Source organism: Cajanus cajan, chromosome 3 (assembly GCF_000230855.2).
Source record: "Cajanus cajan strain Asha chromosome 3, NIPB_CcT2T_4, whole genome shotgun sequence".
NCBI lineage: Eukaryota > Viridiplantae > Streptophyta > Magnoliopsida > Fabales > Fabaceae > Cajanus > Cajanus cajan.
Window position 1 is genome coordinate 57,463,313 of NC_138519.1, and position 13,588 is coordinate 57,476,900.

Sequence of the window (13,588 nt, forward strand, 5' to 3'; positions counted from 1 at the left end):
TGTATACATATTTTATGATAATAAAATAATCCATAACCAATTATGTATACAATCCATACCATATGTATACATATTCCACATCAAAAAAAAAATCACACCACTGTATAATCCATGATGTAACCAACACATCCAAACCAAATGTTGGCCTCAACACCATCCAAACCAAGTGTTGATACGGTAAAACATGTCATCAACCCATGTCCCACACCTAACCTCTCATGGAAAATATACAGTTGGATTACGTCGTCACGTAACCCTGGTGAGGCCACCTCAACCATCGGTATGACTCGGCCTAGACCCATACCGGTAGCAAATAGAATACTTAGAGGAGTACTTCAGAATCCACCTAACATCTGAAGTGGTTTATCATATAATCTTTGGAAAAGTTCCATATTGGAATCCTCACCATGGGATTCCCAAATTCCATATTTTTCAAAGATTATATCCTGATCTCACCAAGAGATCTCCCAATCCATACCATAACCTTACTCCTTTAAGTCCTATTTACTTTTCCAAACCACATACACATAGCATATTCCATAATTAAACATAACCATAACCATGCCAATTTGTCAATATAATAATAATATAAATAATTAAATATCCAAAACAACCATCAATTGATCCAAATTATACTATATGAAATGAAAATCTCCACATAAAATAGCATATTAAAATTATACTATTCCTATCATGCTCATATATACTAGATTAATTTTATAAGCACTACCCTTACTTGGATAAACCTGAACTGAAACTCGGGCAGAACCTTCTCCTCTTTCTTGCTTAAACAAGAACCGAAACTCGGGCAGAACCTCCACCTCTCTCCTTAAGCAAGGACCGAAACTCGGGCAGAATCTCCTCTTCTCCCTTCTCTTTTCTCTCCCCTGGCAGAACCTCCTCTACTGGATTCCTCTTTCTCTCTCCTCTTTTCTTTTCTTTCTCTCTCTCTCTCCCTTCTCTTTCTCTCTCTCTCTTCTCTTTCTCTCTCTCTAAGATTTTCACTTCCCTCAGTATATTTTTTTTCACCCCCCCTAGCCCCTATTTATAGGCAACCAGAGTCACCCGGAACGGCCCGTATTGAATTCGGAACGGCCCGTTCCGAATCTTTCAACTGTACGCAAATTTTTAAACTGGAACGGCCCGTTCCAAAATCGGAACGGTCCGTTCCCAAAAAGCAGAACGGCCCGTTCTAAAATTAGAACGGCCCGTTCCGAGACTCATCCAGAACGGCCCGTTCTCCTTCCGGAACGGCCCGTTCTCCCTCCAGAATGGCCCGTACTCCCAGTTGGAACGGCCCGTTTTGGACCCGTTCTCACTAAAAAAGTTAGTATAATTTTTAAGCTTGGAACGGCCCGTTCCAAGTTTCCAAAACACCCCTTAAATTTTTTTTAAAATTGCGAAAATGCCATCAGTAATAAAATTACAAGAATACCCCTATACCTTTATAAAATTTACGAAAATGCCATTGATAATTAATAATAAAAAAAAAATGGGTATTACAATTCTCTCCAACAACAAAAATTTTCGTCCTCAAAAATTCACTTACTCTAAAAGAGATATGGATATTGATCCTTCATCCTTTCCTCCAACTCCCAAGTAGCTTCATTAGTAATCTCATCCCAAATAACTTTCACCAAATTGATAGATTTACCTCGCAACTGTTTAACTTTCTTATCTGCCACTGAAACTGGCTGTTTCTCAAAAGTTAAATTCTCCGTAACTTGTACTGCCTCTGATTCCAATACATGACTTGGATCGTGAATATATTTCCTCAGTTGTGAAACATGGAACATATCATGCAGATTAGAAAGGAATAGAGGTAATGCAATCTGATATGCCACTGGTCCAATCCTCTTGAGAATTTGATACGGCCCAATAAACTTAGGATTCAACTTCTTAGCTTTGATAGCTCTTCCCATACCTGTGGTAGGAGTTACTTTCAAAAACACATGTTCTCCTTCTGAAAACTCCAAAGGTTTCCTCCTTTTGTCTGCATAAGACTTTTGCCGACTCTGAGCAGCTCTCATTCTTTCCTGAATTTGTTTCACCTTTTCAGTAGTCTGTAAGATGATCTCTGGCCCCACCATCACTGATTCTCCCTCTTTAAACCAACACAAAGGTGTTCGACATTTCCTCCCATACAGAGCCTCAAATGGTGCCATTCCTATACTTGCATGAAAACTGTTATTATAAGTGAACTCGACCAAAGGCAACATCTCTTCCCAATTCCCTAGATGATCCAAAATACAAGCCCTCAACAAGTCCTCCAAAGATTGGATAGTCCTCTCAGATTGCCCATCAGTTTGTGGGTGATAAGCAGAACTGAGCCTCAACTTAGTCCCTAATGCTTGATGCAAACTTTGCCAAAATCGGGATGTAAAACGAGGATCCCTATCAGAGATGATACTGGAGGGCACACCATGTAATCTAACAATCTCCTTAATATACAATTGAGTTAACTTTTCCAAGGACCACTTTATATTCATTGGAAGGAAATGAGCACACTTAGTTAATCTATCCACGATAACCCAAATAGAATCACAATTCTTAGCAGACCTTGGTAATCCAACAACAAAATCCATGGTTATACTATCCCATTTCCATTCTGGCACTTCCATCATTTTTAACAAACCTCCTGGTTTTTGATGTTCTACTTTAGCTTTTTGACACACAATGCAAGATGCAACATACTCAGCTATCTCCCTCTTCATACCATTCCACCAGAACATTTTCTTCAAATCTTGATACATTTTTGTCATACCCGGATGTACACTCAACTTACTTTTATGACCTTCCTCAAGTATCAACTTCTTCAACTCCTCATCTTGTGGAATACAAATTCTACCCTTGTACCTCAAGATTCCATCCATATCTTGTTCAAATCCTTCAACTTTCTCAGAACCCAACAACTTTCTAACCTTATTCAATCCCGTATCCTGAACTTGTCTTTGTTTCACCATCTCCAAGAAATCACTAGTAATGGTAGTCATACCACAACTAATAAAATCTGAGGCAATCACAACATTAAGATTCATATCCCTGAATTTCTCTACTAACTCCATCTCTTTAACCATCATGTAAGACATATGAAGAGATTTTCTACTCAAAGCATCTGCCACCACATTTGCTTTACCTGGATGGTACATTAACTGAAAGTCATAATCTTTCAAAAACTCAATCCACCTCCTTTGCCTCATATTTAACTCTTTCTGATCAAACAAATATTTCAAACTCTTATGATCACTAAACACATCAAACTTTGCTCCATAGAGATAATGTCTCCAAATCTTCAAAGCAAAAACCACCGCAGCCAACTCTAGATCATGCGTAGGATAATTTCGTTCATGAGTCTTTAACTGCCTAGATGCATAAGCCACAACCTGTCTATCTTGCATAAGAACACATCCTAAACCTTGATGAGATGCATCACAATAAACCTCAAAAGATTTATTAGGATCTGGCAGAATCAACACTGGAGACGAAGTCAACTTTTCCTTTAACTCTTGAAAAATCCTTTCACACTCCTCCGTCCATATAAAAGGATGATCCTTCCTGGTCAGCTGTGTCAAAGGCATAACTATTTTAGAAAATCCTTCTATGAATCTTCTATAATAGCCAGCCAATCCCACAAAACCCCTAATTTCAGTAACTGATTTTGGACGCTCCCACCTCAAAATCGCTTCCACCTTAGTAGGATCAACTGCAATTCCTTGTGCAGAAATCACATGACCCAAGAACTTAACTTCAGATAACCAAAACTCACATTTTGACAACTTTGCAAATAACTGTTTCTCCTTCAATACCTGCAAAACTATCCTCAGATGTTCTCTATGTTCCTCCATAGATCTAGAATAAACCAGAATATCATCAATAAACACCACCACAAACTTATCCAGAAAGGGTCTGAAAATCCTGTTCATATAATCCATGAAAATAGCTGGAGCATTCGTCACTCCAAAAGGCATGACAACATACTCATAATGGCCATACCGAGTCCTGAAAGCAGTCTTTGGTATGTCCTCCTCCTTTACCCGAATCTGGTAATACCCAGATCTCAAATCAATCTTGGAGAAAATAGTAGCTCCCCTTAACTGATCCATCAAATCATCTATTCTTGGCAATGGATATTTATTCTTGATTGTCAATTTATTTAATTGCCTGTAATCCACACATAACCTCACACCACCATCCTTCTTCTTTACCAATAATACTGGTGCTCCCCACGGAGATACACTAGGTCTGATCATCTGCTTCTCCAAAAGTTCTTCAACCTGCTTCTTCAATTCAGATAACTCCGCTGGTGCCATTCTATAAGGAGAAATGGACACTGGTCCCGCCCCTGGTATAAGATCAATACTAAACTCTAACTCTCGCTTTGGTGGTAATCCCGGAACATCATCCGGAAAAACCTCTGGAAATTCTCTAACAACATCAATACTATTCAACAACTTTTCATTCTCTACACTAATAAAAGATAAGATCATAAACCCAAGAGCTCCATCCTTCAACAACCCATCCACCTGTCTATTAGAAATAAATCTCTCTTGTTCATCAGTAGGAAAGATTAATTTCTTCTCTGAACAATCTATCAAAATCCTATTGGCAGAAAGCCAATCCATCCCTAAAATCACATCCAAATCGGATAGAGGTAAACAAAACAAATTCACTTTATAACAACGCCCTTCCACCTCCACTGGACATCTCAAACAAACCTCAGAAGTCAAAATAGACCCTGAAGCTGGGGTAGAAACAACTAGATCCACACACAAGGAACTCACAACTAAATTTAACCTTGCCACGCATTCATAAGAAATAAAAGAATGTGAAGCACCAGAATCAAATAAAATAGAAATATCATTACCATCAGCTTTGCCCTTTCCTTTTACCAGCTCAGATGTCGTTTCAGCTTCAGCACCTGTTAAAGCAAAGCCACGACCTGCTGCAGTAGGCCGATCCACTTTCTGGTTCTCTCTAGCTGGAATATTTTTGACATTGCAATCTTTAGCCATGTGACCCACCTTGCCACATTTAAAACACGTATAGTTCTTTGTAGGACAGTCCTTCATCATATGTGGGCCTCCACAGATATAACATCTAATACTCTGAACATCTCTTGTGGTAGTAGTCCCCATCGGTTTCTTATTAGCATTTCCAATTTGAAACTGAGATGGTCTCTTTTGAGGATGTTTCCCCCTCCCAAATCCAGATGATCCCTCTAGACCCTTTGCCACTCTATTTCCTCCTTCAAATCTCTCAACTGTTTTTGCCTTTTCAACTAGAACTGGGAACTCCATAATTTCCATAGGGACAATAGTCTTTTTCAGCTCAAATCTTAGACCCTCACTAAACTTCCTACATCTCCAGGCTTCAGTGATAGCTTGAGAATAATACCTAGCCAAGTGTTCAAACTTGACCACATACTCTTGTACTGACATATTTCCTTGTTGCAATCTCAAAAATTCAGCTTCATTAGCATATCTGGCGCTATCTGGAAAATATTTCTCTAGGAATACCTTTTTGAAATTTTCCCAATTTATCACCTCCCCTCTAGCTTCCATCATAGCTTGAGCACCTTTCCACCAGAAACTAGCCTCACCCACCAACATATAAACAGCATAAACTAGCTTCCTCTCCTCGGGGCATTGCATCACCATGAAGATTTTCTCCATCTCTTCAATCCATTGATCAACAATTTCAGGTCCATCAACACCTGTAAATTGAGGAGGATTCCCTTTTCTGAACTCTGACAAGCCCCTATATTCATCAGGTACTTCAGTCCTAGCTGCTTCAGCTGCAGCCCGGTTGGTCTCCATCTGAGTCAACAAAGTATTCTGTTGTCCAATAGCAGCAGCAATTAGCTCCATAGCCTGAGCAATCTGCCGCTCATCTACACCTGAAGAAGGATGAGAATGGTTTCCCCTACCAACCATCCTAATAAAGATAAAAGATCAAGGAACACATGAGTTTACACTAAAACACATAAGAAATTCCTTTCAAAAAAAATCTATTTCCACTCAACAAAAACATAATAAGACCATTTCCCACAAACCCTAAAGAGACTCGACCAGCTCTGATACCAAAATTGTAACGACCCACCCTAGGCCGTCACATCAATAACCAACCAAAATAAAATAATATAAAATAAAGAAAATAGAGCAAAAGCCAGCTACGCTAGAGTGTAATTATACAATAACATATAAATTGTTTCCAAAATATATAATATAATCTTCTATAGCAGAGTCATCATCCTTAGTAAAGTTATACAGTAATCCAAAAAGATAATATAATTACAATGTCATGAAAACATCAAAATAAGACACCCTAGGTGCTGGTCAAGCTCTAAACCTAGCCACTTCTCAAAGCAGCTATCCAAAAGACTCCTTGTTATCCCAAAGCCTCATACCTGATCTGCTCCCCCACATAGTGAGATCATCACAGTCCACATCATGGAAATATAAGGGTTAGCACATATAAAACCAATCATAGTACATCATAATAAAATATCATTAAACAAATATTTATCCACAGTATTTATCCAGACCAACAAGTCATTTTCAAGCTAAATATAGACCAACCCAAAATATAATGTATACACGTCCATGCCAATGTATACATATTTTATGATAATAAAATAATCCATAACCAATGTATACAATCCATACCATATGTATACATATTCCACATCAAAAAAAAAAATCACACCACTGTATAATCCATGATGTAACCAACACATCCAAACCAAATGTTGGCCTCAACACCATCCAAACCAAGTGTTGATACGGTAAAACATGTCATCAACCCATGTCCCACACCTAACCTCTCATGGAAAATATACAGTTGGATTACGTCGTCACGTAACCCTGGTGAGGCCACCTCAACCATCGGTATGACTCGGCCTAGACCCATACCGGTAGCAAATAGAATACTTAGAGGAGTACTTCAGAATCCACCTAACATCTGAAGTGGTTTATCATATAATCTTTGGAAAAGTTCCATATTGGAATCCTCACCATGGGATTCCCAAATTCCATATTTTTCAAAGATTATATCCTGATCTCACCAAGAGATCTCCCAATCCATACCATAACCTTACTCCTTTAAGTCCTATTTACTTTTCCAAACCACATACACATAGCATATTCCATAATTAAACATAACCATAACCATGCCAATTTGTCAATATAATAATAATATAAATAATTAAATAACCAAAACAACCATCAATTGATCCAAATTATACTATATGAAATGAAAATCTCCACATAAAATAGCATATTAAAATTATACTATTCCTATCATGCTCATATATACTAGATTAATTTTATAAGCACTACCCTTACTTGGATAAACCTGAACTGAAACTCGGGCAGAACCTTCTCCTCTTTCTTGCTTAAACAAGAACCGAAACTCGGGCAGAACCTCCACCTCTCTCCTTAAGCAAGGACCGAAACTCGGGCAGAATCTCCTCTTCTCCCTCCTCTTTTCTCTCCCCTGGCCGAACCTCCTCTACTGGATTCCTCTTTCTCTCTCCTCTTTTCTTTTCTTTCTCTCTCTCTCTCCCTTCTCTTTCTCTCTCTCTCTTCTCTTTCTTTCTCTCTAAGATTTTCACTTCCCTCAGTATATTTTTTTTCACCCCCCTGGCCCCTATTTATAGGCAACCAGAGTCACCCGGAACGGCCCGTATTGAATTCGGAACGGCCCGTTCCGAATCTTTCAATTGTACGCAAATTTTTAAACTAGAACGGCCCGTTCCAAAATCGGAACGACCCGTTCCCAAAAAGCAGAACGGCCCGTTCTAAAATCAGAACGGCCCGTTCCGAGACTCATCCAGAACGGCCCGTTCTCCTTCCGGAACGGCCCGTTCTCCCTCCAGAATGGCCCGTACTCCCAGTTGGAACGGCCCGTTCTGGACCCGTTCTCACTAAAAAAGTTAGTATAATTTTTAAGCTTGGAACGGCCTATTTTGCTTTTGGAACGGCCTGTTCCAAGTTTCCAAAACACCCCTTAAATTTTTTTTTAAATTGTGAAAATGCCATCAGTAATAAAATTACAAGAATACCCCTATACCTTTATAAAATTTACGAAAATGCCATTGATAATTAATAATAAAAAAAAATGGGTATTACAACATGCATCTACCTTTCTATAGCTTATCTCATCAGAACTCCACAGTTAAGTGTGCTTGACTTGGAGTAATATAAGGATGGGTGACCTTCTGGAAAATTTCCCAGAAACTGTACAGTTACGGAAAAACACGCTGAAAAGTGAAGTGTCGTGAAATAGAATCCTTAAGAGACCAAATATGAGAGTTTTTACATTAATAAATTTATTAAAATTAAACAAAAAAATTCACGGATTTATCCGTCGGAATCATATAAAGATTTTCAAATAATTTCTATCGGTAATTTCAGACAGAAATTTCTTACGGATGTATCTGTCAGAAATTTTTGATGGATTAAATTTTTTTGACGGAGTTTTTTTCGACGCCTATTTTTCTGACAGATTTGCATCCGTCAGAAATCCGTTGGAAATAAAGAATTTCTGACAAATTTTCCTTCTTTTCGACGAATTATGCCCGTCAGAAATTTGTGTTTTTATTGTAGTGTAGAGTCCTAGACATCCTTTTTGTGTAATTCCAAAGTCATTAGAAATCCAACACCCAAAGCTACAACTTTTATGAAGAACACGAAGCTTCAAAATGTCGTTAAGGTCACCTCGCATGGCTAACAACACAAAAACTTAATATTTCGCGCACTTGAATGGAGACTGAACTTATAACTCGTATAACTCAATCAATTCTTAATATTTTTACACGATGCTAGAGTCTAAATTATAGCCCCAAGTGTCTACTTTCTAACCCAACAAACGAAAATTGATTTGGTTAATAACACAGAAAGATATCACAAAAATACTAAGGTACATCCATAAGTAAAATCTCTCAATTACTCATTAATTAATTCATATAATTATGGGTGCTCATCAATCTACAAGAACCCTAACTTATAGAGCACATCCCAATAAATCCAAGTATCATCTAGATCATTAGTTTTACTAAATAATATCACAATCACATTTATAATTCAATATAAGACTCGATTAAATCATCAAATTTATAGAATCTTAACTCAAATAGTAAAATCCTTAATTTTTCCAAAACTTAACTCACATGCACTTTTCTACAATTTCATTTTTTCCCCCAGATCATCCTTTTTACAAATTGTTTGCATATTCTTACTCCCTAATACATGCAAAATTTAATGGGATCATCAATTCTTCAAACAAAAATAATTATAAAATTATTCATAATCCTACAAGATTCCTCCTTTACCCAATTCCCTCATGTGACTTTGCATACAAATAATCCATTTTTCCTCGTACCTGGTTGTGTTAATCAGAATATTCTTGATGTAGTGGAAGTTTCTTTTAATCTCTTCCTAGGCACTACTCCTCAGAGTTCTTGGTTTTCCTTTCTCCTTTCTTACTCCTCAGAAAATGTCAAATGTGACTAATAATGAGGGTTAATCTGCTAACCCCTTCTTTACATTCTCTCAGGCCGGGTCAACCCAACTCATTATGTGACACCCTTACTACCCCAACACATATACTGTAACTTTACAAATAAATGTTTAAATTTCGATAAAAGGGTTCACATGAGAAACTTCAAAAATCGTTCTTCAATAACCACAATAATAAAGATTTAGAAAATGAAACACAAGAGTTTACAAATTATTTTCAAAATGATATTTACAATTCCAAATTCATATAAAAATTTCATCCTAAAAGTCCTCTGCCCCGATGTCACAATATCAGAGCATACCCCTAATTTAACTGTTGGTATTCTAGATGCCACTCGCAGCCGGATCCTCCTCACCTAAAACATCCACAAAATTATCCGGTGAGAAAAGAAAACATCTATATGTAAAGTACATACAAACACACAACATATCATCTTATTATAACTTGATGCTTAACAAAATATTCATAAACATTTCAATGTATCATAACTTTATCAATCGTGCATCATCATCACGTCACAATTTGCAATCACAACAATCATCACAAATCTTGCAATCAACCCTATGCCAAGGTCACGCCTATAGCATCTCTTGCCCAAGGTCGTGCCACCCCCGACATAAGTATTAATTGCCTCACACATCCCACACCATGCCAGGGGTACGCTCGTCCTTTACCCAAGGTTCGTATCATCCCTGGCCATTAGTGCGAGAGACCACAATCACATCACAATCAATCCATCACAATCCACATAAATCTTACGATTATCAATATCATTTCCACATCCATAATTCAAGCCAATCTTACAATTAACAATATCATTTCCACATCAATAATTCACACCAATCTTACAATTAACAATATCATTTCCACATCCATATTTCACACCAATCTTACAATTAACAATATCATTTCCACATCCATATTTCACACCAATCTTACAATTAACACTATGCCAAGACCTCGCCACATCTGACACAAGTGATACAGGTTAATTGCCTCTCACACCAAACCAGGGTCACGCCCTCCTTGTAGCATCACTTACCCAGGGGCCGTGCCATCCCTAGTCATTAAGGAGTACGCTCGCCCCTGAAGCATCACCTACCTAGGGTTCGTATCATCCCTGATCATCCGGGAGTACGCTCGTCCCTGAAACATCAACTACCAGGGTTCGTATCATCCTTGATCCTTTAGTGTGAGGAACCACAATCACATTACAATCCACACAATCTCTTGCAATTAACCCTATGCCAGGGCTGCCATAATTGACATAAGTGGTGTGTGTTAACTGTCTTACTCATCCCACACCATGCTAGGGTCACGCCCTCCCTGTAGCACCACTTACCCAGGGGTCGTGCCATCCCTAGTCATTGATGTGAGACACCACATCGTAATCACATTCTTAATCATGTCCATACCACATCTCATCTCATATCACGATTTCATATCACATACACAATTTCATATCACATACTCAATAGATAAGTCTAACAAAATAAGCGTTTACACATCCCTCATGCAATTCACCATGAATACTCATTATAACAATAATATAACAATAATATAAAACTCAATTAATTTCCCAGTTTAATACAATATTAAACTAATAGAATTACCAATTTAATATAACATTCATAAATGTAATAATAATCAATGGAATTATCAACATAAACAATAAAACCCCTAATTATTCCAAAACCTATCTCACAGGCACTTTTCTACAGTTTCAATCTCCCTCTCAGATCATCATTCTTACAAATTAAATATGTATTTCTAATCCTCAACACATACAGAATCTAATGGGGTCATTAATTCCTCAAACAGAAATAATCTAATTTTTCCCAAAACCTAACTTACAGGCACTTTTCTATAATTTCGTTCTCTCTTCCAGAGCGTCATTTTTACAAACAAATCATATATTCGTAGTCCTAAATATATACAGAATCACATAAGATAATTAATTCTCCAAATATAAATAATTATAAAATTACTCATAACTTTAAGGGTTCTTCCTCTACCCAGTTCCCTCATGTAACTCTACATATAAATAATTTCCTTTTTCCCCCGTACTTGGATAAACAGCAGTTGAAACTACAACAGGGATCTCTTGGTCTCCTCCTCTAAGTGCCCCATGGTCTTCAGAGAAAAGAAGAGGGGATGAAGAAAGAATAGAAGAGAATAGGAAGAGAGAATGAGAGATGTGAGAAAATGAGAGGTAAGGCCTCCTATTTATAGGATTCTGCCTCAGCTAACCCGGAACGGCCCGTTCCAAAAGTGGAACGGTCGTTCTGGACCCTCCAGAACCAAGCAAAAATCTCAACTGGAACGGCCCGTTCCAAAACCGGAACGGCCCGTTCTCAATCCTAGCAGAACGGCCCGTCCCAGTTTCAGAACGGCCCGTTCTCCAAACCAGAACGGCCCGTTCTCCAACCGGAACGACCCGTTCTCAATTACATTTTTAGGCAAATTCTTTATTCCGGAACGGCCCGTTTCACTTTTGAAACGACTCGTTCTGGGCAACGAATTGGGCCCAAGGCCCAGTATAGACACCTAATTTCGTCCGGGGGGCATACAAATAACAAGATAGGACATCAGAGGGCCCAAAGGCCCAAACCAATTTTTTAGTGGTCCGGAACGGGCCGTTCCAAAATCGGAACGGGCCGTTCCCAATTTCGGAACGGGCCATTCTCAATCAGAACGGGCCGTTCTGGGCTTCTAAAAAACCTAAAAAAATATAGGTTGGAACGGGCCGTTCTAGACCAGAACGGGCCGTTCCGAACCAATCAAGGGGGCTTAAAATCTGTACCCCAGAACGGCCGTTCTGAAATTAGAACAGGCCGTTCTGAAATCAGAACAGGCCGTTCTGGTTCCCCGGAACGGGCCGTTCTGGTTTCAGAACGGGCCGTTCTAGGGTGCAAATGTACTGCATAACGTTCGGATCCGGAATGGGCCGTTCCGAATCCAGAACGGGCCGTTCCGGCCCACATCTGATGCCTATAAATAGAGAATCTCGGCCAGCAGTTTGGGGGACCTCAAAAATTTCGTTCAAAGCTTCATAGAGCTCGAAATTTCTCCCTTTTTTCTCTCTCTCTCTCCTATTGTACTTCTTGAGATTTTGTGAGGCATTGTAGTGTGAAAGGTTGCCACAAAGCACCTAAAATTCTCCATAGTTGAAGATCTAATAAAGCTTGTTACGAGGTATTATTCATCAATCCCTTGTTCTATTTTTCTCTTCTTTTATTTTAATTATTGCTAGCATAAACGCAATCATGTAGATTTTTTAGGGTTCAACCGTGTAATTTAATTTTCATGTAAATAATCATTAATAAAGGGGATTAAATATTTTAATTATTATTATGTTATCTTCATCATAGGGTACCGATTTAGGGCGTTGTAGGGGTGCTTAATACCTTCCCTACACGTAACCGACCTCCGAACCCAATTCTGGTTATCAAGACCATTATTGGACTTTTAAAAACCTTTTCTCTTTCCAATGTTTTGAGTAAAACATTGGTGGCGACTCCATAAACCTATTTTCAAAACCATTAATTAACGATTAGTCTGGTGTCCGGGCATTCCTTAATTGATGAGACTTTTAAAAGGATGTCTAAACCATAGGTCGCAAGATCGGAAATTTTCTGGTTGCGACAGATGGCGACTCCACTGGGGACGTTTTAAGAGGGTCAGGCCCATTTAATTGATGAAGTTAATAAAATAAAAATAATAATTTAAATATTTTTCCCCTTTATTAAATAAAAATAATAATTTAAATATTTCTCTTTATTTTGTTTATTTTATTTGTTTGGCTTTGATATCTGTTTGCTTATTTAAATTCCGCACCTATTTGAAATAAAATTGCACACAAACCTTTGCACACAACAGTTCTCCCTTCACCCGGGGGCATGAGGGTATTAAACATAGGGAGTGGTTGACGTACGACCGGCCCAAGTTTGGCCTTGGATCCTGCGAGCCTTGTCGGAAATCACACTCAAAGTGATAACCGGTTACTCTAGCCCGAAATACTACGACAGACCTTAGAGTTTGCCAGGTGACGGTGACAGAGATACTGGGT